Source organism: Macaca nemestrina, chromosome 9 (genome assembly GCF_043159975.1).
Source record: "Macaca nemestrina isolate mMacNem1 chromosome 9, mMacNem.hap1, whole genome shotgun sequence".
Lineage (NCBI taxonomy): Eukaryota > Metazoa > Chordata > Mammalia > Primates > Cercopithecidae > Macaca > Macaca nemestrina.
The window spans coordinates 120512613-120536699 of NC_092133.1; the positions used below are offsets into that span (position 1 = coordinate 120512613).

General features: G+C 41.7%; 1 long non-coding RNA gene and 1 pseudogene across 1 annotated transcript in view; both read left to right on the top strand.

Annotated features, from left to right (window-relative positions):
- Positions 1-9128: 9128 nt before the first annotated feature.
- The window catches only part of LOC105480032 (uncharacterized), a 28460-nt gene continuing 13501 nt past the window's right edge, over positions 9129-24087 (top strand). Inside the window, exons 1-2 of the long non-coding RNA XR_011608206.1 lie at positions 9129-9246; positions 21843-22051. This is a non-coding gene — a long non-coding RNA (uncharacterized lncRNA). The remainder of the gene's footprint in view (positions 9247-21842; positions 22052-24087) is intronic.
- Positions 19344-19414, top strand: LOC112426407 (small nucleolar RNA U13; annotated as a pseudogene).

Genomic DNA, 24087 nt, shown 5'->3' on the forward strand with positions numbered 1-24087 from the left:
GATTGTTGAATAAATCAACATTTAAATCATATAAATCAACGAACTTGCACTTTCTCATAAGAACAATATATTATTTCAGTTTGAGGAAGTTTACATATATCTAATAAGACTCAAATCAAAACAGAAATATGCAATTACTATGTGTAAATATATGAATGCCTCTTACATCTTTGTTTTCATTTCAGGGCCTACAAAATGGTGAAAAGGATATTTATTCAATTGTGTTGAATTTTGAGGGCTGGAACAAAGACATGATTATACATGTACAAAAGGCAAATAAACCTTGGGACACCAAAATCACTGAGCTAAAGGGAAAAGTCAAGCTGGGAACTGCTTAGGGTAAACCTGCCTCCCTTTCTATTCAAAGTCATCCCTCTGCTCACTGAGATAAATGCATATCTAATTGCTTCCTTTGGAAAGTCTAATTAGAAATTCAAGATAATGGCCGGGCACGGTGGCTCAAGCCTGTAATCCCAGCATTTTGGGAGGCCGAGACGGGCGGATCACAAGGTCAGGAGATTGACACCATCCTGGCTAACATGGTGAAACCCCGTCTCTACTAAAAAATACAAAAAAATAGCCGGGCGAGGTGGCGGGCGCCTGTAGTCCCAGCTACTCGGGAGGCTGAGGCAGGAGAATGGCGTAAACCCGGGAGGCGGAGCTTGCAGTGAGCTGAGATCCGGCCACTGCACTCCAGCCTGGGCGACAGAGCGAGACTCCGTCTCAAAAAAAAAAAAAAAAAAAGAAATTCAAGATAATGCAAACACTTTTATTTACCCTATGCTGTCCTGCCTTTGCTTTGAGTTGTCCCACCTTTCTGGACCTAACCAAGGTTCACCTTACAGATATTAATGGATGTCTCAAATCTCCCTAAATTCTATAAAACCAAGCTATGCCCTGACCACCTTCTGCATGTATCGTCAGGCCCTCCTGAGGCTGTGTCATGGGCATGTGTCCTTAACATTGGCAAAATAAACTTACTTTCTTTCTTTCTTTTTGAGGCAGAGTCTTACTCTGTCACCCGGGCTGGAGTACAGTGGTACAATCTCGGCTCACTGCAACCTCCGCCTCCCAAGTTCAAGTGATTCTTGTGCCTGAGCCTCCCGAGTAGCTAGGACTACAGGTGTGCACCACCACACCCAGCTAATTTTTTAATTTTTAGTAGAGGCGGGGTTTTGCCACGTTGGCCAGACTGGTCTCGAACTCCTGGTCTCAAGTGATCTCTCCACCTTGGCCTCCCAAAGTGTTGGGATTACAGGCATGAGCCACTGCGCCTGGCCAGATTCCAAGATTTTCTGGTTGGCAACTGGTTGAAAGAGTCACTACACTATCTAAAGACCTGGGATCAATAGAAAGGAGTATCTGGGTTAAGATGAGGGGTTGTGGAGATCAAGATTTTATAACACAGAGGAAGCCTCCAGGCAGCAGGCTTCAGAGCTCTTATCACACCTAAAAAGGTGCCAGACTGTTAGTTAGTTATCTTCTGGATCGGGGAAAAAAAATCCAGAAAGGGAAGGTGATTCTCCACAGGATGTAGACTTTTTCCCCACAAGAGACAGCTTTGCAGGGTCATTTCAAAATATGTCAAAGAAATACATTTTGGGGTAAAATATTTCAGTTTCTTTCAGGGCCTGCTATCTGTCCTGTGATGCTAAACTGGAGTCAGGTTGGAATTTGCTATCTTATTGCTATAAAGAGTCTGCTTTGTCAGTCTTAAGATCTCTGTTTTATCATTAATGCTGGTCAGTCATGCCTGAATTCCAAAGGGAGGAGGGTGTCATGAGACATGCTTGACTCTCTTGCCATCATGACCTGAACGAGTTTTTCAGGTTTCTTTGGAATGCCCTTGACCTAGAGACGGGCCCATCAGTTCGTTAGGGGGCTCAGAATTTTATTTTTGGTTTACAATTATAATTAATTTTTAGTAGTACAGTAATAGGCATCAAGTTATGTAAACTTGATGTTCTTTCTTCACTAAGCACATCTTCAATAAATGTATTTGAGATTTTTTAATGCCCAGCTTATGAATTATATATTATTATATTATTTATTTATTTTAGAGACAGGGTCTTGCTCTGCCACCCAGGCTGGAGTACACTGGCATGATCTTGGCTCACTGCAGCCTCCACCTCCTGGGCGCAAGTGATCCTCCTACCTCAGCCTCCCAAGTAGCTGGGACTACAGGTGCGTGCCACCAAGCTGGTGAAGTTTGTATTTTTTTTGTGGATGTGGGGTTTTGCTGTGTTGCCAAGGCTGGTCTCGAACTCCTGGGCTCAAGCAATCTGCCCACCATAGCCTCACAAAGTGCTGGGATTATAGATGTGACCCACCATGCCTGGCCTGAATTATATAATTTTTTAAAAAGATCATCCATAGTTAGTTTCCCTCTTTCCTAAATATTATAATCATAGTATCCCTAATTAATTTTGTTATTAATAAAGTAACCTTGTTTGAATGTATCTTGTCATAGGGGAGAGACAAATATTTGTAGGTACGTTTAGAACTACATGGGACAGATAAATAAGGAGGTAGAAATGGACTATTACACTGAAAAAATAAAATAAAATGAATAGGAAGGGTTACAAGTAAGGATGCTGAAGTTTGAGGAATAAGAGGAGAATCAGATTAGTAATTAGTATGATTAACTGCATCATATCTAATTTAGAAATCTTTAAATTAACTTATATATACCATATATGCCTGGTTATGTTTCTATTCTTCGGTGGTAAAAATTATTTAGCGTCCTTGTTTTTTTTAAAAAAAAATGTTACAAGTACTCAAATAAAGATTTAGTTCAAAATTAAAGCATAAAGAAGAGAAAAGGGACCTCAGCCTTCCGATAATGTTTTTGGACCAAATATCTACAATCTTTTCCCAAGTAGAAAATTGAATACATTTCGTGTTACAAATAAAGGAGCGTTGCTGTTTTTAGACTGTGTGCCTCCACACTGCACTCTGCGCTCCTAATTTCTAAAGGAATCCAAGGCTTTAGAGCAGGTGAATTTATCAGTACTACTTGTTTTTGGAGAAAAAGAGGTATAAGGAAGTGGAAATTGACTATTAGACTGCCTACCTGAAAAAATAAAATAAATCGGAAGCGTTGCAAGTAAGGATGCTGAAGTTTGAGGAATAAGAAGAGAGTCAGATCAGCAGATGTGGCCTCAAGCTGGACCGAAGAGGTGGAGTTGCCAGGAATAATAAGGAGTGTCAAAAGAATACATTACTAAGTAAAAAGGAAGTCCACAGAATGGGAGAAAATGTTTGCAAACTAAATTTGATAAAGGACTTACCAAAATGTATAAAGAACTCTTACAACTCAAAAAGAGGATTGCTGGGCAAAGTAGCTCACACCAACAGTCCCTGCCCATTAGGAGGCCAAGGTGGGCGGATCTCTTGAGCCCAGGAGTTTAAAACCAGCCTAAGCAACATAGTGAGATCCCATCTCTACAAAAATGTAAAAATTAGCCCGGTGTGGTGGTGCATGCCTGTAGTCCCAGCTACTTGGCAGGGCTGAGGTGGGAGGATTGCTTGAGCCCAGATGTGAGAAACCACCCTGAGCAATATGGTGTGACTCCATCTTTACAAAAAATAAAGCAGTGTAGCCAGACATGGTGGCACAAGCTTGTAGTCCCAGCTATTTGGGAAGCTGAAGTGGGAGGATCACCTGAGCCCGGAGAGGTTGAGGCTGTAATGAGTTGTGATAGTGCCACCGCACTCCAGCCAGGGCAACAGAGTGAGACCCTGTCTCAAAAAACACACAAAAGCAAACAAACAAACACCAAAAAGACAACCCAATTTTTAAAAATAGGCAAAATATCTTAAGAAGCATTTTTACAAAGGAAATCCAGGAGTGGCTAATATGCACATGAAAAGGTGCTCAGCACCATTAATCTCTATGAAAATGTGAATGAAAACCAGAAGCTACTGTGTCTTACCCATTCAACTGCCTATAATCAAAGCCCATAATTAAAAGTCTATAGAAAGGGAAAGTAGGTTAGTGGTTGCCTGGGGCTGGGGAATGGGAAAGTTGCGGGAAATGGAAAGTGACTTCTAATGAGTACAGGTTTCTTTTTGGGACAATAAAACTGTTCTAAAATTGCTTATGGTGGTGGTTGATAATTCTGTGAACATATTAAACACCTTTAGTGGGTGAATTGTGTGGTATGTGAATTATGTCTCAATAAAGTTTAAGAAATAAGACAATAACAAGTGCTGGCCAGTATGTAAAGAAATTAGAACTCTCATATAGTACAGGTGGGAATGCGAAGTGGTGCAGCCACTTTGGAAAACAATTTGGTAGTTCCTCAAAAGGATAAATAGAGAGCTACCATATGACATAAGAATTTTGTTTGTTTGTTTGTTTTTGAGACAGAGTCTTGCTCTGTCTCCCAGGCTGGGGTACAGTGGTACGATCTCAGTTCACTGTAACCTCTGCCTCCCAGGTTCAAGCAATTCTCCTGCCTCAGTCTCCTGAGTAGCTGGGATTACAAGCGGGCACCCACCATGCCCAGCTAATTTTTATATTTTCAGTAGAGAGGGGGTTTCGCCATGTTGGCAAGGCTGATCTCAAACTCCTGACCTCAGGTGATCTGCCCAGCTCAGCCTCCCAAAGTGCTGGGATTACAGGCGTGAGCCACCGCACCTGGCCGGACATAAAAATTTCACTCCTAGCTATACACACAAGAGAAGTGAAAACAGCTACACACAAAAACTCAGGCACAAATGTTCATAGCAGCATTATTCATAAAACCCAAAAATTGAAAGCAACTCAAACATCCATCAGCTGATGAATGGATAAATTAAGTGTGACTAAGGCACAATGGAAAATTAGCAATAGATTAAGTAGTGATATAGATTACAATATAGATGAACCTCAAAAACATTGACCTAAGTGAAAGAAGTCAGTCAAAAGTAACCACAAATATAAGATCTTATTTCCATGAAATGTTCAGAATAGTCAAAACTACAAGAGACAGAAAATAGATTTAGCAGTTGCCTAGGGCTGCAGGGAGAATGGGGAAGTAAGAAGTGATTGCTAGTAGGTACAAGTTTTCTTTTAAGGACAATAGAAATGTTCTAAAATTAGATTATGGTGACGGTTGCACAATGTTGTAAATACCTTTTACAACACTGAATAGATGCCTTAAACTGGTGGACTTCATGGCATGTGAGTGACATCTTTTTTTTTTTTTTTTTTTTGAGAGGGAGTTTTGCTTTTGTCGCCTAGGATGGAGTGCAGTGGCGCGATCTCAGCTCACTGCAATCTCGGCCTCCCAGGTTCAAGTGATTCTTCTGCCTCAGCCTCCTGAGCAGCTGGGATTACAGGCACGTGCCACCATGCCCAGCTAATTTTTTGTATTTTTAGTAGAAACGGGGTTTCATCCATGTTGGTCAGGGTGGTCTTGAACTCCTGACCTCAGGTGATCCGCCCCCCCCCCCCAAGCCTCCCAAAGTGCTGGGATTACAGGCATGAGCCACCTCACCCAGCCCTGTGAGTGATATCTTAATAAAGCTGTTAAAAAAGAATGAGCAGGCATATTATATTCAGTTGAAGTAGTGACCAGAACAAGTCTCTGCTCTCTCGGGCTCCATCCCCTCTTATCCTTTTCCTCTTTCCTCTGGGTCTCTTCTCTGTCATTTCTTTTTCCATGACACAACACACTCTCTTCTCCAAAACTTTTTTATTCTCCTACCTCCTTCCTCAAAATGCGGCTCCTTCCTTTAACTGGCTGTATTGCTTTTTTTCTTTTTCCTTTAACTTTTGAAATTGACATGTAATAATCGTTTATATTTATAGGGTACAGAGTAATATTGCAATACAAACAAGGTACAGTGATCTGATCAGGGTAATTAGCATATCCATCATCTCAAACATTTATTATTTCTTTTTTTCTCTCTCTCTTCTTTTTTTTTGAGACGGAGTTTCGCTCTTGTTGCCCAGGCTGGAGTGCAATGATGCAATCTCGGTTCACCGCAACCTCTGCCTCCCGAGTTCAAGCGATTCCCCTGCCTCAGCCTCTAAGAATGGCTGGGATTACAGGTATGCACCACCATACCCTGCTAATGTTGTAATTTTAGTAGAGACGGGGTTTCTCCATGTTGGTCAGGCTTATCTCAAACTCCGGACCTCAGCTGATCCGCCCACCTCATCCTCCCAAAGTGCTGGGATTACTGGCGTGAGCCACCGTGCCCGGCCTCTATTTTTCTTTTAAATCTGAATGTGATCTCTCCTTCCCATTCTGGGCACTCACGCTCCTCCAGAGCTAAGCTTAGAAAACAAAAGAACACAGGGATAGGGAAACAAATGATCTCAAAATAGTTGATGGAAAATAGCAACTTCTGTTTTTCTGCGGGGCTTCCTTTTGACCGTGATTTTCCTTTTCCTTTTTGTTTTTTCCAGACAGAGATTTTTCTCTATCTCTGGCTCTTGAAGTGAGGTCAGAGACTCAAAAATACCACACTGTATCATTTACTTGGGCATTTTCTCAGAAGGGGATTAACTTTGGCAAGAGTTTGGGCGGTGACAAATGACTCAGAGATAAAAGATGAGTCAAGAAGCATTGCTAAAACTGTGGTCGCTTCGCATCAACCTTAGGGATATGGGACTTTGCAACTTGGCAACCATTACATTATATTGATTAGTCTAATAGATTCTTTCTGAGTATGATAGCAAAGACAAAGGCAGAATATTCTTAGTATATCAATAAATTCCAACGGTCATTATTTGATACTTAAAAAAAATACTTGTCTCAAGAAGCAAGGTTTTAACCACACATCTGTTTTCACATTACTGAAAAACCCACTAGGGAGAAAGGCACCCTAGTGGATCTCTATTTAGTCAATAATAAAAGCAAAATCAAATGACCTTTATTTAAAAACAAATAAGTTAAAGAAAAATTGGCAGGCAGAGAAGGGAGTCACCTTTTTCTCAATCCACTGCTTGAGAAACTATCTGATTACCGTTAGCTCCGGAATATTTTTATTTATTTATTTATTTATTTTATTTATTTTTTTTTTTTTTGAGATGAAGTCTCACTCTGTTGCCCAGGCTGGAGTGCAGTGGTGTGATCTCGGCTCACTGCAACCTCCGCCCTCCGGGTTCCAGCGATTTTCCTGCCTCAGTCTCCTGAGTGACTGAGATTATAGGCATGTTGCCACCACACCTGACTAATTTTTGTATTTTTAGTAGAGACAGGCTCTCACCATGTTGACCAGGTTGGTCTCAAACTCCTGGCCTCAAGTGATCCACCTGCCTCCGCCTCCCAAAGTAGTGGGATTACAGGTGTGAGCCACCATGCCCAACCCAGAAACATCATTATTATTATTATTATTATTATTATTATTATTATTTTACTATTTGAGATGGAGTCCTGCTCTGTAACCCAGGCTGGAGTGCAATGGAGCAATCTTGGTTCACTGCAACCTCTGCCTCCCACGTTCAAGCTATTCTTCTGTTTCAGCCTCCCGTGTAGCTGGGATTACAGGAGTGCGCCACCATGCTCGGTTAATTTTTTTTTTTTTTTTTTTTTTTGTATTTTTAGTAGAGACAGGGTTTCACCATGTTGGCCAGGCTGGTCTCAAACTCCTGATCTCAGGTGATCCACCCATCTCAGCCTCCCAAAGTGCTGGTATTACAGACATGAGCCACCATGCTCAGCTGGAAATATTATTTTTAAAACAACTTTTAGATAAAAACCCACATAATAGTGACTAATATTTATTGAGCCCTTAGTATGTCCCAGTCACTGTTCTAAGAATTTTACATATATTCACTTAGTTTAACCTCACAATCCCTTTATGACATAGGTACTATTATTATCACCACTTTACAGATGAAGAGACTGAAGCATAGAATATACAGTAAGTGGCAGGGCAGAAACTTGAATCTAAGACAGTCTTGTTCCAGAGAACACACTCTTTTATTTTTTGAGAGGGGGTCTCATGATGTTGCCCAGGCTTGAGTGCAGTATTACTCACTGCAGCCTTCACCTCCCAGGCTCAAGCAGTTCTCTCACCTGAGTCTCCCAAGTAGCCTGGACCACAGGTGCAAGCCATGTGCTTGGCTATTTTTTAAAGCATTTGTGGAGACAAGGTCTTGCTATGTTTCTCAGGCTGATCTCAAACTTCTGGGCTCAAGTGATTCTCCTGCCTCAACCTCCCAAAGTGCTGGGGTTACAGGCCACCATGCCCCACCAAGGACATACTCTTAATTGGTGTGTCATACCTACTGCCTTTTTCAGTCTAAAGACTTTCCTGGGAAGAAAGTAAATTCCATTTGGTCTCATGGATACATCTTGAGACCTATTCTCAAGATCTATTGTGATGAAGATGAATCTAATTCATGTCGATTCTGAAGATCTTTTAGTGCTTTTTCTGAGTGAAATTTCTAGGACCCATCTGGAAACCTTGTCAGTTAAAAGGAGAGTGTATTAATCTATAAATATTGTATTTATCCAGTTCAGAGAGATCAATCATTAATTGTTTGAATACCTAAGTGAACTGTAGTAAGCATATTTGTGAAGATTAGAAAGTGGGATCTTGGGCTAGTCATGGTGGCTCATAGCTGTAATCCCAGCCCTTTGGGAGGCTGAGGCAGGAGGATTGTTTGAGCCCAGGAGTTCAAGACCAGCCTGGGCAACATCATGAGACCCTGTCTCAAGAAAAAGAAATTTACAAAAAAGAAAGTGGGATTTTAATACATAAAGTTCTTAGCATGCTAGAGTTTCAACAAACCACATTTTATCAAGCTAACACATAATTAACATCACACAAAAGCATAGAGTGACTTAAATTTCAGTGCACAATAATAGCAGTGAACTGTGCTGGAGTGTCTGTATATTACTTACATTTAAATTACACCACTGATAATGAAGTTTTGCATGCAAAACCATCTTAAGAAAAACCTCTGTAAGAACTTTACCATGTGGGATCTAGTTTGACACTTACGATCACTTCGCTCCCACTATACAGGCAATACCACTGAGTTCAGAGATATTTCGTAACTTTAAAATTGTTTATATTTCTCCTCATTTTATAACTTATAACTAAGAGTTTTGCATATATAATCTCTGTGTGTGTGTGTGCATGTGTGTGTGTGTGTGTGTGTGTTTTGTTTGTTTTTGGGATGAGATCTTGTTCTGTCACTCAGGTTGGAGTGTAGTGGTGTGATCATGACTCACTGCAGCCTCTACCTCCCGGACTCAAGCAATCCTGCCATCTCAGCATTCTGAATAACCAGGAATACAGGTGTGTACCACCATGCCTTGCTAATTTTTTAATTTTTTTGTAGAGATGAGGTCTGAGTTGCCCAGGTTGGTCTTGAACTCCTGGGCTCAAGCGATTCTTCTGTCTTGGCCTCCTAAAGTGCTGGGATTACAGGTGTGAGCCACCATGCCCAGCTTTAATAAATTTCTACATCCACAGGCATAATAAAAGTGAAAATGGAGATTGACTTGCTGACACATTGGTGTCAGTGTTGTTGAAGCTTGTGCATAAGCAGCAGTTCCCACCAGGAGTCCAGGATGAAAGACATGGAGATTTAGAGCTATTTTTAATATTTGCAAAAGATGAATAAAACCATAGTTTCATAAGGTTATACAAACTAGTTAAATACCAATTCCTTTGCTTGGAATATGTTAACAGTGTGGTTATCACCCCGGTAATTCACTATGAGCTCTCCAGAAAGGCATTCATTCGTCTTTCTTGGGGCAATGCTCAGTGCGTACCAAGCATACGGTAGGGAGTAAACAGTTATTTCGCGCAGTGACTGCATGCCAACGGATGCTCTCATTGGCTGCTGATGACATCATAGAGACGTCTGGGGTTTATTAGATCAACCAGATGGTTAGAGTGTTATGACATGCTAGAGTTTTAACAACCCAAGTTTTATCAATTTAACACACAATTAACATCATACATAAGCATTGAGAGATTGTTAAATTTTAGTGGGCAATAATAGTTGTGAATGGTCCTAAAGTGCCTGTATATTACTTACATCCTTGCTTGTTGGTATCAACTAACATTTTATTTATTAGCATGACATTAAAACAATGACACTGATATGTGCAATTTTAACAATATTTATTTATTTATTTTGAAACTGACGTATGAGACTGGCTGGTTGTTTTTTTGTTTGTTTGTTTGTTTTGTATTTTTGATAGAGATGGGGTTTCACCATGTTTTCAAGGCTGATCTCAAACTCCTGGGCTCAAGCAATCCACCTACTTCAGCCTCTTAAAATTCTAGGATTACAGGCGTGAGCCACCATGCCCAGTCTGATATGTGCAATTTTTATATTGTTAAACTTTTGATAAGGGATAAAAGACTACACATTGAGTGCAGGGTACTCTGCCCAGGTGATGGGTGCACCACAATCTCAGAAATCACCACTAAAGAACTTAATCATGTAACCAAACATGACTTGTTCCTCAAAAACCTGTTAAAATAAAAAAGAAAGAAAGAATGAAGGGAAAAAAGCAATTAAAAAGCTTTTGATAATTATTTTTACCTGATAAATGGATGGCTTGATTTTGCAAGAGAAAAAAGAGATACACGGTTGAAAGAAATGCCTTCCAATATATGCATTTTAGCCAGAAGAACTCTTTCAAAGGAGTCCAATTCACTGGGAAAGCTAATGAAAGGAATTTCCATCAAGGATGGAAAAGGAGCCTTTGGTGGTGAAAGGTGGTAAAAATCCAGGAGTAGAAGGGGGGAAAAAAAAAAAATATATATATATATATATATGCACACATATATGCACATATATACATACACACATTTATATAGAAGCATATGCTCTCTCTATATATATAGCATATAAATACACACACACACACACACACACACACACACACACAGAATATACCATTCCCCTTTAGTCCCCTCCCCCTACCCCTACCCCTACCTGTCCCATTTCCCCAGCCTAACTGCAGAGTTGAATGCAGCTTTACCAGGGTTCTCTGAAACTCAAGCATAACAAATAAGGAGAAATCTTGTTTCCTGTGGCCATTACTCAAGGTAGGTGGAGGGGCCCTAAAAGTCGGGAAAAGGTGATAGGATACTGGCAAGGCAGGACTCTGGCATTCCTGGGTCCATCCACCAAATAACCTTCAAAATTTCTTTTTTAACCATCTAAAGTACTTTGCATTTCTCTGTAAATCTCTAAATACTGAAATACTGAGCCTTAACTTTCAAACCATGAGGTGGCTTAAACTCAATTTGGGGAAAAAGGAATCTGCTTTGAGAATAGAATGCCAGTTTATTTTCTTCTTCTTTCTTTTTTTAAGTTAAAAACAATTTTTTTTTTTTTTTTTTTGTAGAGATAAGGTCTCACTATGTTGCCCAGGCTGGTCTCACACTCCTGGGCTCAAGCAATCCACCTGCCTCTGCTTCCCAAAGTGCTAGGATTACAGGAATGAGCCACCACCCCAGCCTAATTTATATTTATCTATATTTATATTTGTCTATATTTTTCAAAGGTTCCAAATACCAAATTACAAATACCAAAATATGTAGGTATTGCCTTTGTCGTCAGAGAGCAAAACAAGAAAACTTATTTTTAAAATGATATACCATAGAACAGGGAAATAGGCAAACATCTTCACAGCAGTTTGGGAACAGTTGAAATTCAAACTTTGGAGGCCAAATTGTCATTGCCACTAAGAGTAATGTTACAGTAAGATTAAGTATGGTTTACAAAGTGCTTTTATGTACCTTTTCCAGTGTACATTAATAGTTACAAGAGGCATGTTCCTCCCCACAGCCAGATTACTATCTAAATGCTGGCTTCCTGGATATATAAGAGAGATGTGAGGAAACCAGGGAATATGAATTCCCCCTGACATGGTTTGGGTTTGTGTCCCCACCGAAATCTCACATGGAATTGTAATCCCCAGTGTTGGAGGAGGGGTCTAGTGGGAGGTGATTGAATCATGGAAGACTCCCTATTGCTGTTCTTGAGATAGTGAGTTCTCACGAGATCTGGTTGTTTAAAAGTGTGCGGCACTGATGGGTACGGTGGCTCACGCCTGTAATCCCAGCACTTTGGGAGGCCGAGGCGGATGGATCACGAGGTCAGGAGATCGAGACCATCCTGGCTAACATAGTGAAACCCCGTCTGTACTAAAAATACAAAAAATTATCCGGGCGTGGTGGCATGCGCCTGTAGTCCCAGCTACTCGGGAGGCTGAGGCAGGAGAATGGCGTGAACCCGGGAGACAGAGCTTGCAGTGAGCCGAGGTCGCGCCACTGCACTCCAGCCTGGGCGACAGAGCCAGACTCCATCTCAAAAAATAAATAAATAAATAAAAATAAAAGTGTGCGGCACCTTCCACTTTGCCCTCTTCCTCCTTCTCAAGCAGTGTAAGACGTGCCAGCTTCCCCTTGGTCTTCCACTATGATTGTAAGTTTCCTGAGGCCTCCCCAGTCATGCTTCCTGTATAGCCTGTGGAACTGTGAGTCGATTAAACGTCTTTTTTTTTTTTTAATTACCCAGTCTCAGGTAGTTCTTTACAGCAATGCAAGAACAGACTAATACACCCCTCATATTCATTTATTTATTCAGAAAACCTTGAACATTTACCATATTCCAGATAAAGCTATGAACTTTGAATAAAGTAGAGAACAGAATAGACATGGTCTCTGTTCTCTGAAAGGTTACCTGCTAGTTGAGCAGTTGCAAGGAAAAGTAAACAGATAAAATAATTGAAACATCTATTACATGCTATGAGGAGGTCAGTTCCCTCCAGCCAAAGACCACCAGGAATACACCTGTAGTTAAAAAAGTTGGATTATTGCTCGTTGCATCAAGAACACACATCATATAGAATTGTGGGTTGTGTCACTAAGAGGGTGACGGAAAGAATCTGGTTGGAAGAAGCAAGCTGGATGATTTTGGAGGAAGGCCTAAGGTCATGGTGGTTTGCCCTAAATTAGGTAACTGTCAGAAAGAGGGGACAATTCTATGACTGGGCATAGAAGCAGCAGTCACTCATTTTTATTTATTTTATTTTATTGTTATTATTTTTAGAGTCAGGGTCTTGCTCTGTCACCCAGGCTGCAGTGCAGTGATGTAATCATAACTTACTGTGGCCTCAAAGTCCTAGGCTCAAGCAATTCTCCCACCTCAACCTCCTGAGTAGCTGTGACCACAGACACTATTCCCAGCTGCAGTCACTCATTTAACAAGAGAGGAGAAAAAGTCTGGTGTTTTGTGGATCGTACAGTGGCCTTGCTTTTGTAAGTGCTTAAACAAACTTATGAAATAGGCTTATTTTGTCTCATTCTGTCATGGTCTCAGGATAACCTTGTCAGAGTTTGCTATCTGTGAGATCATCTATGTCTAAGAGCAGGGAAACAGAGCCCAGCTGTTGCTGCCAGGACAGCTTCTGAAAGCCAGGGACTCCTCTTTGTATAAAGCTCCTCCCTTACAGCTGATGCTAACTTTTTTTTTTTTTTTGAGACAGGATCTCATCCTGTCACCCAGGATGGAGTGCAGTGGTGCTATTACAGCTCACAGCAGCCTCAGCCTCCAAAACTGAAGGGATCCTCTCATCTCAGCCCCACAAGTAGCTGGGACTGCTGACGTGCACCACCATACCCAGCTAATTCTTGTATTTTTGATAGAGGCGGAATCTCACTATATTGTCCATGCTGGTCTCGAACTCCTGGGCTCAAGAGATCCTCCTGCCTTGGCCTCCCAAAGTGCTTGGATTACAGACACGAGCCACTGCTCCCAGTCCTATTTTATGTTATTTTTTTCCTGTGATTCAAAATCAGCTGTGGCCAGGCATGGTGGATCGCTTGAGCCCAGGAGTTCAAGACAAAAAATAATAATAATTAGCCCAGGCTGGTGGCATTTACCTGTGGTCTCAGCTACTCGGGAGGCTGAGGTGGGAGGGTTGCTTGAGCCTGGGATATGGAGGCTGCAGTGAGCTATGATTGCACCACTGCATTCCAGTGTGGGCAATACAGCAAGACCCTGTCTCAAAAAAGATAAAAAAAAAAAAACAAACAAAAGCAACAGACAAAACAAAACAAACACAAATAAAATAAGTGAAATAAAGTCCTTCTCTCTCAGCCAAGCTGTGACATTCCCTTCTGTATCCGACAAGACAATACTTGCATGTTTAGTGACTGAGCATTTGCTCTATGTAAGTAGTCAATAAGTAGTTTTGAGGATCATCTATTTATAGCTAACAGTAACACAGGCCCCAGATGCTCCCAATAAACAGAAGCAAATGCCAGTCCTGTGACTAGAGATGATGACAGTTATGATATTGGCAGCAGTTGGAAATGATGGTTTTGAAAACAGTAAAAAAATCACGAAGTGTGTTCTATTTTTTTCATCCCCTCACCCTACCTGAATTCACTGCCTGCAGCTTTCTATTGTAATTCGAAACAACTATATTAGGAATATGTTTGTGTGCTGTAGATGCTGTCTTGAATACCATGGCAACTGCGTGCTCTTAGAGTCAAACATTTTGTCTAGATTATACATTTAGAATTATTAAAAATGATATTTAGAAACAATGGGTATATTTCTGTAATAGCTTTAGACGTGGAATTCTTGCTCAGAGACACAAAGTTAAGCTTAAGTGAAAGAAGGGTGGGAGATCAGGAACTGACAATGCTCAGGAGGAAAAGCTTAGTTTCCAATAATGGAAGGCTTGCAAACATTCTTTTTTCTTGTAATCTCAACAGTTTGAGAGGTCGAGGCGGGAAGATTGCTTGAACCCAGGAGTTCAAGACCAGTCTGGGCAACATAGTGAGACTCTGCCTCCACAAAATAAATAAATAAATAAATTAGTCAAGTGGGATAGTACAAGCCTGAAGTCCCAGCCACTCAGTAGGGTGAGGTGGGAGGATCCCTTGAGCTTTGGAGGTCAAGGCTGCAGTGAGCTGAGATTGCACCACTACACTCCAGCCTGGGTAACAGAGTGAAACTCTGTCTCAAAAAATATATATATTTTTTTTTATAGGAATGGGGTCTTGCTATGTTGCCCAGGCTGGTCTCAAACTCCTGAGCTCAAGTGATCCTCCCACCTCAGCCTCCCAAGTAGCTGGGAGTGCAGTTGTGCACTACTGCACCTAGTTCACAATCATCCTCTTGTTGGCAGGTACACACTTCCAATGTATACAAGCACAGAGAGGAATGGAAAAACAACTGGCTTGTGAGTCAGGAAGTCCTGCTCAGGCTTCCTGGCTCTACTGCTAAGTGTGTGACCAAGAGTTTTGTGCCTTAGTTTCCCTATTTGGATGATCAATAAGTTGTTCTAGAGATCTCCAAGGTCCATGCAGCTTTATGCTTGTGAAATGAGGCTCTCTCTTCCCGAGGCCATGCATACTTGAGAGCCCTTCCCTTGTATTTCCTTATACATAGAGCAGGAGTTCAAGCTTAGAGTTATAACTTTAGTTTAGACTCTGACTCTTCCCACCTATTTGCTATGTGTCCTTGGGAAAGTTCTTTATTTGTGAAATGGTTCTTATAATAGTAACCACCTCATAGGGTTGTTGGAAGGATTGACATGAGTTTAATATTAGTATCTAGCTCATATGTTACACAGATTATATGAGACAATACGCACACAATTTGTTTAGTACTGTGCTTGGCCCGTCAAAAGCAATCAATAAATGTCAACAAATATAAATAACAACCTTAAAGGACATTTTTCCCTTTTGAGCGCCTTTGGTGTAACTCACAGCCAGCCAGCGTTATGGAATTAAAACAGACAAACAATTTTTTAAAATCCCCTCATGCTAATCTTTAATTTAATTTTTTTTTGACACAGGATCTCACTATGTTACCCAGGCTGATCTCCAACTCTTGGCCTCAAGCCATCCTCTCGAATCAGCCTCCCAAAGTGCTGGGATTACAGGCATGAGCCATCCGACCTGACCAAGAAATCCTGGGATACAAAGTGTCCCAAGTAAAATAGTAATTCAGATGCACATTTCTTGAATAATCATGATACAATTTAACATCTGTTCCCTGGGACTAACTGGTTCATGCCACTAACCCTCACCACACTGGGATTTTTCAGGCCTGGATTTCAGGTTAAGAGGGCTTTCTGCATAACTATCTAAAAAATACTGTGCCCAGGTCTAAGCCTTTGGGGAGAATTGCCTCTGGTCAGTGAAAGTTTACCTGCCCGCCCCTCCAGCTTTTCACTCTGTATCTTAATCTTATTATTTAGTTTATCTAAAAGGAGCTGTCTCTTAGTATTGCTTTCCTATCAGTGACTTACACATATGGATGCAGTTATATTTGCATGTTTTGGCCTCAGTTGTATACTGCCTATTAATCAGCTATCATAGCAGTAGCTACTAAACCCATATTAACATCAGACTTACTTCTGATCCCTCTGAATTTAGTTTAAGAAGATGATTTGGGCTGGCTACAGTGGTTCAAGCCTGTAATCCCAGCACTTTGGGAGGCCGAGGTGGCTGAATCACAAGGTCAGGAATTCGAGACCAGCCTGACCAACATGGTGAAACCCCATCTCTACTAAAAGTGCAAAAATTAGCCGGGCATGGTGGCAGGCGCCTGTAATCCCAGCTACTCAGGAGGCTGAGGCAGGAGAATGGCTTGAACCTGGGAGACAGAGGTTGCAGTGAGTCGAGATTGTGCCATTGCACTCCAGCCTGGGTGACAGAGGGAGACTCCGTCTCAAAAACAAAAAAAGAAAAAAGAAAAAAGAAGATGATTTGGTAGGGCACAGTGGCTCACACCTGTAATCCTGCACTTTGGGAGACCAAGTTGGAGGGATCACTTGAGGCCAAGAATTTGAGACCAGTCTGGGCAACATAATGAGACCCTCATCTCAAAATAATAAAAAATGACAATTAGAAATTAAAATAATAAAACAAATAGCTTGGTAATTCCAGCTATTAGGGATGGTGAGGCAGGAGGATCGCTTGAGGCCAGGAACTATGGCTTGCAGTGAGCTATGATTTCACCACTGCACTCCAGCCTGGGCAACCTGTGAGTGAGACTCTATCTCAATTGAAAAAAAAAAAAAAAAAGACAATTAGAAATGTGCTATGTACATATATATCCAGCCACAAAATTGTAAGTAATCATTAAAAATTCAAACATTTTAAACCAGGCATAGTGGTACATACCTATAGTCCCAGCTACTTGGGAGGCTGAGGCAGGAGGATGCTTGAGTCCAGAAGTTCAAGGATGAAGCCTGTGAATAACGATGGCACTCCAGCCTGAGCAACATAGCAAGACCCTCCCTCTAATTTAAGTAAGAAATAAGTATCCTAAGTGATAGTACTTCATAACCCCATCCAGAGAAAATATCCCTATTAATGTCTTCTAAATTTTCTCTATATGTGTTCTATACATACTACTTCATTGAAATGGAATAATAATTAAAATCATTTGAATATTTTGTCATTGGTTTCTTTTGTAATTTTATTTTATTTTATTATTTTTTATTTTTTGGAATCTAGGCCTTTTTCTGTCACTCAGGTTGGAGTGCAGTGGTGCGATCACAGCTCACTGCAGCCTCAGTCTCTTGGGCTCAAGTGATCCTCCCACTTCAGCCTTTTATTTTTTTGTAGAGAGGGGGTCTCACTCTGATATACAGGCTGGCCTCGAATTCCTGAACTCAAGTGATCCTCCTTTTTTTGGCTTCCTGAAGTGCTGGGATTAGAGGCTTTGTAATTTTAAATTAAACGTGTAATAGTCAAAAATTGTGTGATTCATATTTTGATAATTATGTTTCCAACTGGCATATAGACATTCTAAGAGTCCTCCAAAGCTGGGACTGCAGCTGTCTTGGTCACCAGTAGTATGTCCCCAGAACCCAGCCCCCCACACAGCAGGTACTCAATAAATATATGTCAGCTGAATGTTGAGCGTATGAATGACTAAATAACAAAAATGCTACAGATTTCTCAGTGTCTTTCTGGGATAATTCTTCTTATTATTATTATTTTCGATGACTTCACTTCCAATGGTATGAAATAATTCTTAAGTATAGTTGCTTGATCAAATTCATGAACATTTTACATTTTTATAGAGAGCTCCAAATTGATCTGTGAGGAGTTTATACTAATTTGTACTCCATCAACAGTGAATTAGAGAGCCTAGTTTCCCACACTTTCCAAAACATGTGGAATTGTACAACAAAATACATATGACTAAAGAGAGGATTATTTTGAAACTCGATTTATTACATCTCTGTAATTGTGAGATGACAAATGTTATTTTTGTTTTTGGAGGGAAGGTTGGGAAAAATAAAACAGAGTCCCCTTTAAATGGGAGATTTAGGTCTATCGTACTTGACTTTGCGAAAGTTTCAAAAATCGTTTGATCTTGGATATAGCTCAAATATGGATTGTCAAATGTATATGGTATACTATTGCAGTTGCTCAGGTTTTTCCTCAAAAAACTTAATTTACATAGTAAATGTTTAAAACTCCTTGTGGAAGTATAACGTAACACAGAAAAGGGCATATATTGTAAGTCTTTGTTCCAGTGAATTTTCATACACTGAATGTATTTATGGAGCTGGCACCCAGAACAAGAAACTGAATATTCTTAGTACCCCAGAAACCCACTGAATAAGTTCTCATTTATACAGGTATCTGTCTCGATTACATCCGAAAATTGATCGTATGTATAGCAGTAATAATAGTAATGTACATTTTCTATTAATATATTTAAGTCACATTTGTGTATACTTACATGTGTATTGTGTAGGGATTCATACTGAAGTTTTCTGTGGAATTTCTCTCATCATTATACAACGTGTTTTAAAGACAGGTCAGTAGAAATACATAGAAGATCCCTCACGTCACGCATAGCTAAAATTAAAATCACTGATTACTCTGCACATTCTTAGAGGTTTCCAGATAGTGCTGAACACCAACCATGCAAGTCATAGAAACAGCTGAGGATTCCATGTAATACTCAGTGAAGAGGGTGATTCAGGCCCATGGCTATTATTAGAGCAAGCAAGTGCTAAACAGACTACTAAATAACGCCCTTGGAAGAGGGGAAGAAAGTGAATCTGAGTATCTGGCCCTTAATCTCTCCAAACTGTACCAGTCCCAATCCAAATGTCATGTCAGTCCCTATTCCCGTTGCTGTTGGCCTTGGACTCTGCATGTCTGCTGCCAAGGCAGAGTCGAGCTCCATGTGGCTGTGTCTATGAGTGACCTGGGCTCACCTCTCTTCGTCAAGTGCTTCTCTAGGAAGAAAGGGAGAGATGTGTGCCATGGTCAAGAAACAGTTCAGAGACTCCAGTAGGCACATTTCTCAGATCTTTTGTCACATTATACTGTGACTTCAATTGAAATTGTCTTATTGGGCTTTTTAAAAAGTGCCAGAGATCCTTTGGTAGTTCATAAGCATGAATGACTGGGTATTCACGCACATGTGTGAGATGTGCCACCCTGGCAGGTGTAGTGGCTCCCACCTGTAATCCCTGCACTGTGGGAGGCTGAGGCAGGAGGATGGCTTGAGCCCAGGAGTTTGAGCCCAGCCTCGGCAACAAACTGAGAACTTGTCTCTACAAAGAATATAAAAATTAGCCAGACGTGATGGTATGCACCTGTGGTCCCAGCTGTATAGGAGGCAGAAGTGGGAGGATCCCTTGACCCAGGAGGTGGAGGTTGCAGTGAGCCATGATCTCATCACTGTACTCCAGCCTGGGCAACAGAGCTAGACTCTGTCTAAGAAAAAAAAAAGAGACCTACCACCCTTGAACCTTGTTATGACATCAGCACATTAGCTGTCTGACATGAAAGAAAAGAAAGAAAGTGCCAGAAACAACACAATAGTTGTACGATTTTGTGTGGGTGATAATTGCATTTTACATTTGAAGGCCCAAGTCCAAAAGGTGAGCACCAGCCATACAAATGGAATCAAAGCAGAAGCTAACACAACGCTCTCCAGTGAAAAATAAAATCAGTCGCACAACGAGACAAACTGGTATAATGTGAAATACATTTCAGCTTTGTCCCCAGTTCCTGACATGGAGCGCCTAAATGCCTTGTAATTGCCCAAGCGATAATGGTGATAGGTGCATCTTCTGTTAGAATATTTGGTGCTTGTAGAAAGTTGTTGAACACCTCCGAATTTCCTGAGTGATAGGAAACTCACCACTGCTGGGTGTTTTTTGAGACAGGGTCTTGCTCTGCCACTCAGGCTGGAGTGCAGTGGCACAAACAGCTCCCTGCAGCCTGGAACTCCCAGGCTTAAGTGATCTTCCCACCTAAACCTGCCAAGTAGCTGGGACAACAGGTGCACATCACCACACCTGGCTAATTTTATTTATTTATTTATTTTAATTTTTTTATTTTTTTAGAGACAAGGTCTCACCATGTTGCCCAGGCTGGTCTTGAACTCCTAGGCTCAAGCGATCATCTCACCTCGGCCTCCCATAATACTGGGGTTACAGGCATAAGCCACTTTGCCTGGCCCCCCAAGCACTTTTGATCACACCTGAGTTTATGCTAATTAGGTGACTTATGACGGGGTCCTTAGATAGCTTCAAGATGGGGCTAATCAGTCACTAGAAAGAACAAGTGATTAGAGGACTAAAGTATCAGAACATTCAGCTGCTCCCACCAACTGTAAAGTATAAGAACATTCGGCCCCTCCCACCAACCTCCAGCAAAAGGGTCATCAGGGGCACTGGAGATTAAACTCCGTAAAAACTCTGGGACAATGGAAGCTCTGCTTTCTCTCCTCCAAAACTCACCCTCTGCATCTCTTCATCTGTATGCTTGGTAATATCCTTTATTAGAAACTGGTAAACCCAAGTGTTTCTCTGAGTTCTGGGAGCTGTCCTAGCAAGTTAGTTGAACCCAAGTGGGGACTGTTGGAGCTCTGGTTTGTGGCAATTGAGTCAGAATGGGTGGCCTGTACTTGAGATTGGGATCTAAAGAAGCGGTTGTCTTTGGGGACTGAGACCTCACCCTGTGGGCTCTGACACTGCCTCTAGGTAGATAGTGTCAGAATTGAATTGAATTATAGGACACCCACTTGGTTGGTGTGTTGGGAAAAACCTATGTCTGGTCACAGAACTGTGTTCTATGTTTCATTGAGCAGGTGAGTAGAAAGGAAAAAAGTATTTGTTTTTCCCTTAATGCAGAAAAATTTTTAAAAATAATTCTAAATGTACCAAATAATTACAAATTTCACCTTTTTTTGTTTTTGAGACAGATGCTCGTTCTGTCTCCCAAGCTGCAGTGCAGTGGCGTGATAGTGGCTTACTACAACCTGAACTCTCAGGCTCACGCCGTCTTCCCACCTCAGCCTGCCCTGAGGAGCTGGGACCACAGGCAGGTGCCACCACACCGGGCTAATAAAATTTCACTTTCACTCAGCAACATTCAGAATCTCAGTAAATCAGAGAAATAATTTAAAATAGAATGAAGTTCAATGTAAGTTTGAGGCACAACACTTGGAGAAAATCATCAACTTGGTGGGTGACATTTTTGTGTAGTTTTCTCATTTTATCCTTATAATGGTACAGTGATTTAGTTACTGCTATTACTGCCGTCTTACAAGTGAGATTGCTGAGATAAGTGACTACCCCTCATGACCCACCTGGTCCTGGTCAGGGATGAAGGGAGAAGAGCACCCTGGTCTCTTTGACTCCAAAGTTTGTTCTCCTAAATAGAATATTCTATGAAGTGACCACATATTCCTTCGGCTCAATGATTCTACAGTCTTTAGCCTAAAATGTGAATATGGAAATAAGTCAAAGACAGAAGTGGATTTAAACGCCACTTTCATGGATACCTGCTGTATACCAGGCATGGTGCAAAATGTGCCTCAAGGATGTTATCTTTTTTTCTTTTTCTTTTGTATTTTTTTGCAGACAGCATCTTGCAATGTTGTAGGTTGCCTGGGCTGGTCTTGAACTTCCGGTGTCAAGGGGATCCTTCCACCTCGATTCCCAAAGTGTTGGGATTACAGGTGTGAGCTGTCACGCCTAAGTGAGCCAAGGGTGTTCTCACTTAATCCTGTTACAACCAGTTTTCTGATGAATCTTAAGAGAGCTGAAGAAGCTTGCCCGAGATCAGGCAGGTAAGAGGCGCGGAGGTGGGGTTTGGCAGCAGGTCCGTCAGTCAGACTAGAGACTACAGTGCTTCCTCAAGGGGACTTCTGAACAGATGAAACATATCAGAAAAGTTACACTCTAGCTTCTGTCTTTAAGGATAATCCTTAGGCATCTCGGAGGCACATGGTTCTGTTTGGTCAAGTGCATGGCTGTCCCTGTTATTTGTGGGTCCAAGGCACAAGTATGGGTGGAGGCCCACATACCATATGACTAAATATGTAAACACAAACCAAGTTAACATGCTGCTAAATAGATTATGTTTGATCTTTCTACCTAGATAAACATATCTTTAGGATGTGTGGAAGGCCAGGTTTCAGTTTCTAATTCTCCTTAGCATGACAAGCTGGGGGTGACAGCATGAGACACTCCTCTTCCTCCGCAATGAAGGATCGTGTGCTGCACCTCCAGCCCTCCAACCCACAGGAGCTCTGAGCTGTGCATCACCCTCTAGGGTCTTGGGTGCATGCCTGACTGCACCATCTGCTCTTAAGAAGAGGGCCCCCAGGAAGAAGCTGGAGCAAGGCCTGTAAATCAACCTGAGGCCATTTGGCAGGGAAGTCAGGGGTGCTGCGTACTTTGAAGTTTGATCTAGACAGGGGCCATGTGACTGTTGGGTAGGGCATGGCACCTGAGCTGCATCTCCCTATCCAGAGGCTACAGTGGAGAAAGTTCAGAGCAAGGCCCCGCTATGCTCAGGGCTGCTCCTGCTGGGCCTAAGGGCCCAGAGTACTGCTTGTGGCGCAGAGCCAAATTCAAAGAAGCATTCTTGGCCGGGTGCAGTGGCTCACGTCTGTAATCCCAAGCACTTTGGGAGGTCAAGGCGGGTGGATCACCTGAGGTCAGGGGTTCGAGACCAACCTGGTCAACATGGTGGAACCCCATCTCTATAAAAATACAAAAATTAGCCAGATGTGGTGGTGGACAGCTGTAATCCCAGCCACTCAGGAGGTTGAGGCACAAGAATCGCTTGAACGCAGGAGGTGGAGGTTGCAGTGAGCCGAAATCGTACCACTGCACTCCAGCCTGGGGGACAGAGTGAGACTCTGTCTCGGAAAAAAAAAAAAAAAAAAAAAACCAAACAAACAAAAAAAACAAAGCGGCATCCTTGAATCAACCAATATTAGTTTGTTTTTTGCTTTTTGTTATGTTTTTTGTTTGTTTGTTTTTGAGACAGGGTCTTGAGACCCAGGCTGGAGTGCAGTGACACTATCACAGCTCACTGCAACCTAGACCTCCTGAGCTTGAGCAATCTTCCCATTTCAGCTTCCAGAGTAACTGAGACCACAGGTGTGTACCACCACACCTAGCTAATTTTATTTATTTTATTGTAGAGACAGAGTCTCCCTATGTTTCCCAGGCTGGTCTCAAATGCTTGACCTCAAGCAATCTTCCTGCCTCAGCTTCCCAACGTGCTGGGATTACAGATGTGAGCCTCCATGGCGGCGCCAATATTAGTTTTTAAAACTATTTCCCATCCTTTAACCTTGCCTAGACTCTAAAACATTCAAAGTCATCCATTGCTGTCTGGGTGTGGTGACTCATGCCTGTAATCCCAGCACTTTGAGAGGCCGAGGTGGGAGGATCACTTGAGGCCAGTAGTTTCAGACCAGCCTTGACAATATCGTAAGACCCCAGCCCTATACAAAAATTTTAAAAATTAACTGAGTGTGGTGGCTTGCATCTGTAGTCCCAGCTACTCAGGATGCTAAGGCAGAAGAGCTACTTGAACTCAGGAGTTCAAGACAGCAGTGAGCTTGATCACGCCACTGCACTCAATGTGGGCAACAGAATTAAAGCCTATCTCTAAAAATAATAAAAATAAAAAATTTTTACAGTTATCCAGTAAATATATCCCAGAAATAATTCTTCAATCCTCCTCTTTTCACAATTTTCTACCATCTCACTGGCTCCAAAGGCCCTCCAACCACACATACCTCCTAATCAAGAAAGATAGTCTCTCCCTGTAATACCCAGGTCAATTTCTCTGGCCTCCCTACTTCCC